Source organism: Cupressus sempervirens, chromosome 8 (assembly GCF_028749045.1).
Source record: "Cupressus sempervirens isolate cs-2001-9-10 chromosome 8, ASM2874904v1, whole genome shotgun sequence".
NCBI lineage: Eukaryota > Viridiplantae > Streptophyta > Pinopsida > Cupressales > Cupressaceae > Cupressus > Cupressus sempervirens.
The window spans coordinates 778,880,275-778,888,598 of record NC_143125.1 but is presented as its reverse complement, the minus strand read 5'-3'; positions in this window follow the sequence as shown (position 1 = coordinate 778,888,598).

The following is an 8,324-nucleotide window of genomic DNA, read 5'->3' as shown; positions in this document are numbered from 1 at the left end:
CAAAGGAACTCCATCCACCTTCTCTGCCTAGCATTAAGGTTCGACTGCGTGAATATGTACGAAAAGCTCTGGTGATCGGAATGAAGCTCAAATCTATGACCTAGTAGAAAGTGTCGCCACCTCACTAAGGCATGAACCACTGCCACAAGCTCTAGGTTGTGAGTAGGGTAGTTGAGTTCATGAGTCTTCAACTTTCTAGACTTGAAGGAAATAGGTCGGCCATCCTGCATAAAAACTGCCCCTATACCATCCAAAGATGCATAAGTGCACACTACAAAGTCTGCAGATGGGTTTGGTACTACAAGAATTGGTGCACTTGTGAGGGCTCTCTTGAGCTCTTGAAAAGCTCTATCACACTTCTCTATCCACTCATACTTCTTTCCCTTCCTTTGAAGAGATGTGATGGGGTGTTCCAATCTAGAGAATCCTGCAATGAAGCGTCAATAATAACCTGCTAGCCCCATAAAGCTCCTCACCTCAATGACACTGGTGGGTGTTGGCCAATCTATGATGGCCCTAATCTTTGACGGGTCTACTAAGACACCATCGCTTGATATGACATGACTCAAATAACGTATCTTAGGTCTAAAGAATGCACACTTCAACAAGCTACCAAACAACTGGTTCTCTCTCAATTTCTACAATACCTGTCTCAAGTGCTCTTCGTGCTCCTTCTCATTACGAGAATATATCAAGATGTCATCCAAGAAAACAACCAAAAACTTATCCAAAAAGGTATGAAATACTCCATTCATGAGGCTCATGAATATAGCTGGAGCATTTGTAAGGCCAAATGGTACCATGGTGAACTTGTAGTGACCATACCTAGTACAAAATGTAGTCTTAGGAATATCACTATCCACAATCCTTAATTGATGATAACTTCACTTGAGATCAATTTTTGAAAATACTCGAGCACTCTGCAATTGGTCAAAGAGGTCATCAATCCTAGGAAGAGGGTATCGGTTCTTGATGGTTACTTTGTTCAATTATTGATAATCAATACACAACCTAAGTGATCCATCCTTCTTCTTAATGAAGATCACTGGTGCGCCCCAAGCTGACACACAAGGTCGAATATGCCCCTTCTCTAAGAGTTCCTCCAACTAAATCTTAAGTTCACTAAGGTCATGAGGAGTCATCTTGTACGATGCTCTCGACACCGGCTCTGCTCCTGGCACAAGATCAATATCAAAATCCATTGCTCTAGGTGGAGGCCTACCAAGGAGCTCTGAAGAAAAGACATCTACAAACTCTTGCAATATAGGAAAATCATCAAGGGATATCATCCTCATCCACACATTCCACTCTCTTTTGTCGACAATCCATCTTGGCGTTATGGGCATACAGCCAATCCATGCCAAGAAAAACATCATAAGAACCTAGAGGGGTAATACATAGATCAGACATTGTGGACACATCTCCAATCTGAATCGAGCAACTATGCACCATGGAACTAACTGACACTCTGGCTCCTGAGGCTAGCTCTACCTCCCAACTGACATCCTGACTAACTGCCACTAGCTCGCAATGCTCCATAACAAAAGGAGATATAAATGAATCAGTAGATCCAGAATCAAATAAAATAGTAACCATGCTACCTCGTATATTACCTGTAGCCTCAATAACTATAGCCTGATGCTCGACCTGGTGGTTGTCAACTGCTGCAAAAACTCTGTGGGACCTACCTACGTTGCCAACTGTCAGCTCTGAAAATGCCCCTCTTTGACCACTAGAGGATTGTCCCTGAGAACACTCTCTAGCAATATGCCCCATGCCACCACAAGTGTAACATGGTCCTCGTGTATAAGATTGAACACCCTGTGATCCAAACTGTTGTGGGCCTCCTGACCTGCTAGATCCATTGAATCCACCCCTAGAAGACTGTTGAGTCTTCACTGGCAACGATTGTGGGGCCTGTACTTTATGATCCTACCTCGGACCCTGTGAATGTCACTACTTGGGCTTGGAGCCCTAATAACCTTGTGAGGGTTTTTGCTGCTGCTGAGACTATTGGCCCTTAGAGGACCCTGCTATGTAGTTTTGATTCCCTTTCCAAGGGGATTTCTGCTAGGTAGAGTTTTAGTTCTGAGATCGATCCTGTGACTCCTATCTACTCTGAGTATCCTCTACAACTAGTGCAACCTCAACAACCTATTTGAAGGTAGTAGGAAAGGCCATACGAACTAGACCCTGAAGTGAGAAATTTAAGCCCATGATAAATCGATGCACTCATAGTTTCTCATCTTTCATGTACTCGACATAAGGAAGGAGCTTGAGAAACCTGCTCTCATACTAAGCCACAGTGAGACCCCTCTGATGTAGTGAATGAAACTCCTCTAGTTGCTTCTGCTTGAAGTGTTCAGACAGGTACCTCTCCCTAAACCTCTCTAGGAATGACTCCCATGTGAGGGTATCCATGCTCACTCCTCCTGATGCCACCAATTGGAGGCATCTCCTCTCAACTGATGAACTGCTAGTCATGCTTTTAGATTACTCCCATATGAACGTAATTCAAAGCACTGTTGTAGGCTTTGTAACCATGCCTCTGCTACTGTCCCCTTAGTGGAACCAGTAAATAATGGTGGCCTAAGTTGAATCAATTCCCTGATATCATCTCCTATATGTCTAGGAGGTCTATCAAGTGGGGGTCCTCTCTGGTGTATTGACTCTTCCTCATGCTCACCCTATCCCTCTATCTATCTCGTTGGGGGACTCCTAGTCCTCTCTCTGACTCTGGGTCTGCCTCCTCTGGGTCCCTCTGCTTCCACTATGAGAATCTGCTGACCTTGCTTAACTATAGGTACTACTCTCTGCTGGACTACGCCAATCAATGCCTAGAGGGCATCCAAAATATCTTGATTTGGGTTCAGTGGTGGAGGTGGTGGAGTTGGTGGTCCATCCTCCTGTCTCACTCTACCACCTCTCACCTTATGGCCTCTACCTCAACTTTTGCTTCGTGTAACAGGAGGCATCCTACACAATTAAAGTTTTAGTTAAATTCAAAAGCATAATGGTTTTAGGTTCCTAGTGTTGAAACATGGGCTTTGATACCAAAATGTCATGCCCAAAATATAAGGGGCAAAAATGCACAATTTTTTTAAAAACTAAGATACAAAAGAAAATAAGGTTGAGAGAGATCGACACAAAGACTTAAATAACTACGACCTTAAAGGCAATCTAATTAAATAGGCCCTCTCATCAAATTGATAACTTGAACGTCAGCATAATTCTAATGATTTACTTCAGGCTTAATTCTGTTAATTAGCTTCTAGCAATTTCATTCTAATTACATTTTAAAACTTAATCCAAAATTTAAACCTAGCCTTAAAATTTTCTCCAACATACTATAACTATCCAAATAATTAATTAATTGTTTACCACTATAATTGATGACAAGAATGAATTCAGTAAATCTATATTTTATTCTAACTTTATTTGAACTATCATAAATTAGATCCTTATTAAAATCGATCTATACGCACACAATAGTATAACACGAATTAATAAAACATTAAAGTTGTCCAATTTAGATATTCTAATTTCATATTTAAAACTTTTTAAATTAAAAACAATAGCTTAGGATTCTACCATCCACACACCACTTAATAATTAAAGCTAATCCTAATTTAAATAAGGCATACATCTAAAACTAACTAAACATAATAATTAATTAGAATGAACCTTGACTAATTAATTACTACTAAAATAAATTAACTTATATTTAAATTTTAAGCTAACATAATAAATTACTACACTAAAGATATAACAACTAAATTAATTCAAATAAAATTTAAAACTATTCTAACTAAACTTCAAATTTAAAACAACTTAAACTAACTAAAATCTAATCATCTAAACTACACAACTAACCTAATTACTAACTAAACTTACTAATATATTATAAACATGACATAAGCTAAAAATTGCTAACTCTTACCATGAAAAAGTTATAACAATATAACTACTACCCTTAAATCTTTCCTCTCCCCCCCCCCTCCATCCTATTTCTAACCCTCAACCCTAGACCCACCTACCCCTTCCCATAGGCCTTTCATGCGCGGTTCAAGACCTGCGCAGGCAGGCTTGTCCCCACTTGCTTGTGTGGGTGAAAAGGGTACGTAGGGGCCTGCAAAGGCTTAATTAGCCATGCCAGTTTTCATGAGAATGAACTCCCACATGCGCCACATCATCGCAGGGTTAAGATGTTGAGTGGGGAGAAAGCATAAAAAGGTTTTGTCTTAAATTAAGTGTTTAAACATTCTCATGCCCTCCCTCAAGATTATTCGACCCTTGTACTTGCTGACAGGTGGTTGGAAGTTTTTTTTTTTTTTTTAATTTACTATATGATTCGACTTGTACCATGCCCCAAATCTCTAAGACCTATGGAGTTAAATGCCCAAAAGTTTTATAGTTGGGATGTTGAATTTAAAAGCATTATCATATATATATTTAGATGTTATATATTCAAATTTATTTAAGTCATATTATTTAATGAATTAACAATGATTTTTGATTTGTAATTCAAAGAAGAATATCTCATAGAATATTCTCTGTGACATGGGGAAATTTAAGACTTCTCCATACATTTTCCAGAGAGGGTTTTTAGACCTAGAGATGCACAATTTGGAAACCAATTTTTTTTTTGGTCAAGTGCTAGCATGTTTTCTTGCTAAAGGTCCTTGTTATGCAAGATGAGTTTAAACATTTCTAGAGGTAATATGGAGTTCCCATGAGCAAGCACACTAATACAAAAGTATGCAAAGGATTATAATCCTCTTTTCTACTATAGCTCATGTTAATTCAATCATCTTAAGACAAGGATGTATGTTTTATATAGTCATCATATAACATGCTATGTGTTCTCTGTCTTTTTTTTAAGTTCAAGGAAATTCAAAACCTCTTAACCAAATTGATTTTGTTCTTTATGAAACTTAACAAGGAATTATGATCCTATATTCAAAATTCAAAAAAGTGATGAATAATTCTTATCAAATTTAATTGTATTACTAATGAAGCTTAACAATGAATGTGCTAGCTTGGTGATTACAATGTAGGATTATTATTACATGTTAATATTCAAAACATCAAATTGAAAACTTCAACACATCAATTGTCTTTCATTATCATAATTGAAAACTTAGAATTTCCAAATTCAAGACATTATCTATCATTCTAATTTTTCACATACATATGCCAAAATTTGGAACCACATGAGAGCATTGCAAGGGTTATTTCATAATATTTTCTTTCCTCTATTATTCATCCTAGTTCAAGGCTCCATCAGGAAAGAACTAGTAAGAAAACCCCATGTCTTTGCCACTACATCAAATTCAATTACAACTTACATAATATTACAATCCAATGAATCTTCTTAAAGGCTTTCACAAGAGAACTTTTATCAAATGTCTTCATTGCATCAAGGGAAACATGGAAAAGACATGAACCAACATGGAGGTAAACAACACAAGGAGATAAGCAATTTAAGCATGCATTCCCAACCCGGTTGCACAATAGGTCCAACAATGAGCTAATATAGGGGAAAGGTGGATTTTCTCAATAGGAGAAGTCAATCACCATACCATCACATAGCCCTTTCAAGGCTCAAACTTCAAGAAATTTCATTCTTTTATAAGGCCCTTTTGAGGCTATTTCCACAAGGATTTTCATTCCTTTCCATATTCAAGAATTCTCAATAACCACAAGGTATGGGATGACAAGTAGGGGCCCATACACCTACCCTTTTTCCCTCCTCTCACCATGAGAGGAGACTCTACACTATTGAGGTCCAACTAAGGCCCTTTCCCCAAACATGGCCACTTCTTCCCTATCCAAAGGTGAGTGATGCCAATACAACCCCCATGAAATCCTCACAAAAACACAAAACATCAAGCAAGCATGGGAATAACATCAAAGAAAACAAATTGAGATCCCTCCCAAAACAACCCCACCCACATACACAAACAAGGAATATAAGACTACACAATGCCTTGTCCATGATTCAAGAAAGATTCAAATATAAACACATGAAGAAACAATTTCAAGGAGTGAAGAACTCCTACCTTCATAAAAGAGTTATGGCAATGGTGGTTTGAGAATAGCTTCCCTTTCTTCCTTCAATCTTTAACTTCCTCCAAAACTAGAGGACTGGGTGACAAAAACCAAAACTACTCTCAAAATGCCTCTAAGTATGGTCCTTAACTCAACTAGACTTCAAGTAACTCAAGATGAAGGTTTGGTTTCACCAACTCAAGTAAAGAACAATCCATTTTCGAAATCAACCTAAAATAGAGTTTTTGAGTGACCCTAAAAGTCAACCAAGGAGGCTAAAGGGTTGGAAAGTACTCCTCACCCATACCCTTACCCATAGGGTACTTAAATTTAATGTTTTTAGGCCTTTAAAGACTTATTAGGAACAATTAAAAGTTAGGAGAATAGTAAGACCAAATTACAACCTTTAAAGAATTACAATACAAAGTTAGCACAAAATTAACAAGTAATTTAGCTCCGCCTTTCCATTGAGTCATCTTGGCTAATTTTCTTGCACACTCATTGCACACATCAGTAGGTCCAAAAACCACATGCATAATGCAAATTACGTATCAGAAGAATTATATAAATTAAAGCATCCATTTTCTAATAAATTGTTGTTTATCTAATTTCACTCATATTTCTAGCCCTACAACTTACATAACCAAAAGTGTTAGTGTTGCATACATTTTCTTCATCATTATACATATTTATAAGCATTAAATGAAAAAATTAGATAACTGAAGTAAAGCATCACACATCGTAAAATAGGATAAAAATACTCAGTGTATCAAATAATGTTCTGACATAACAAGGCATGAGTATCAAAATAATAATGTATCATCGGTGCTAGGATGGGTCGGGGTGAGGCCTCACAGAATAGTATGTACCTCAAAATGCATCTAATAGTCTGCCACTGACTCATGTGGATCAGGAGAAAAATGAGCATTTAAAGGTCAACCATAAAACAAATATTAGGACAAGTATGTGTTAGGTATAAAAGATTGCCAAATAAATATCAACTAATAAAAAAATGCTATTGGTGTTCAAAACAATACCCAGTTAAAAGAGTGTGATGGTAGGCTTAGAATCAAGCATGCTGAACCTTTGAAAGCATGTCATTTTGTTGACAAATGAAAAACAAATGGAAACATTGAACAACCTCAATCCCAAGGAAATAGTGTAGATGCCCAAGATCTCTCATGTCAAAAATCTTCATCAATGTTCACTAAACACTTTGAATCATAGAGTGAGATCTATTTGTAAGGACTAAATCATCTCCATATAATACCGAGATAAAATTATACCCCTTTTGTTGTTTCTATTAGAGTGGGCCTGTCATTGCACCAAAAGACTAAACTATCAATGCCCAATATAACCACTCAACTTATGGTACATAGGAGGCGGTTAAGCCTTTGTCATGAATCCCAAGGGGAGCACTGAACAAATTTTGAACAATCTTCCCCTCAATGTTACCCAAGGGTCTGAGGATTTGAACCTATGACCAAGCTCTGATACCACTTGTTAGAGTGGGGTTATTGTTGCAACAAAAGACTAATCTATCAATGCCCAATACAACCACTTAATTTACAGTACATAGGAGGTGATTAAGCCATTGTCACGAATCCTGAGGGGAGCATTGAACAAATTTCAAACAATTTCCCTCCTTCTATTGAGTGTAAACTATGGGATTGGAATGATAATGAGTGAAACTAGAAGAGAGAGAAAAAGAGTTCATCTTCTCCTACCAAGCCCCATGGACTTGCTTGAGGCCATATAATGAATGTGGATACTACAAGAAACATAGAATTCCTTTAAAAATCCCTATAGTTGATGATCTCCTCATGAATATTTCTATGCAAAAATGCACTCTCTACATCTATTTTAAAAATTCACCATCCCTGTGATGTTATTGTACAATAAGTAAAATGATGTGGAGGCAAATGTTATGGAATATGTATGCAGCTGGAGCATTTTTGGTAAAGTTGATTGTTCATTTTATTGTACCTAATCTGATGACAGTTCTGTAAGAATTTGTAATCAACCTAGCTAATTAGCAACTAGACCAATTTAACTAGTTTATAGCTTTTTTTTTCTAAAAATATCTCCTATGATATGGTTTTGTAAAATTTCTTGCAAACTCTACCCAATTTTCATGGTCTAATTATTTTTGTACAAGATCTTGAGGTAAGTTACTTAGCATGGGTTGAGTGAGTTTTATTGTTTTATTATTTGGATTCTAGAATATGTATACATCTGGATCATTTTTGGTAAAGTTTATTGTTCATTTTATT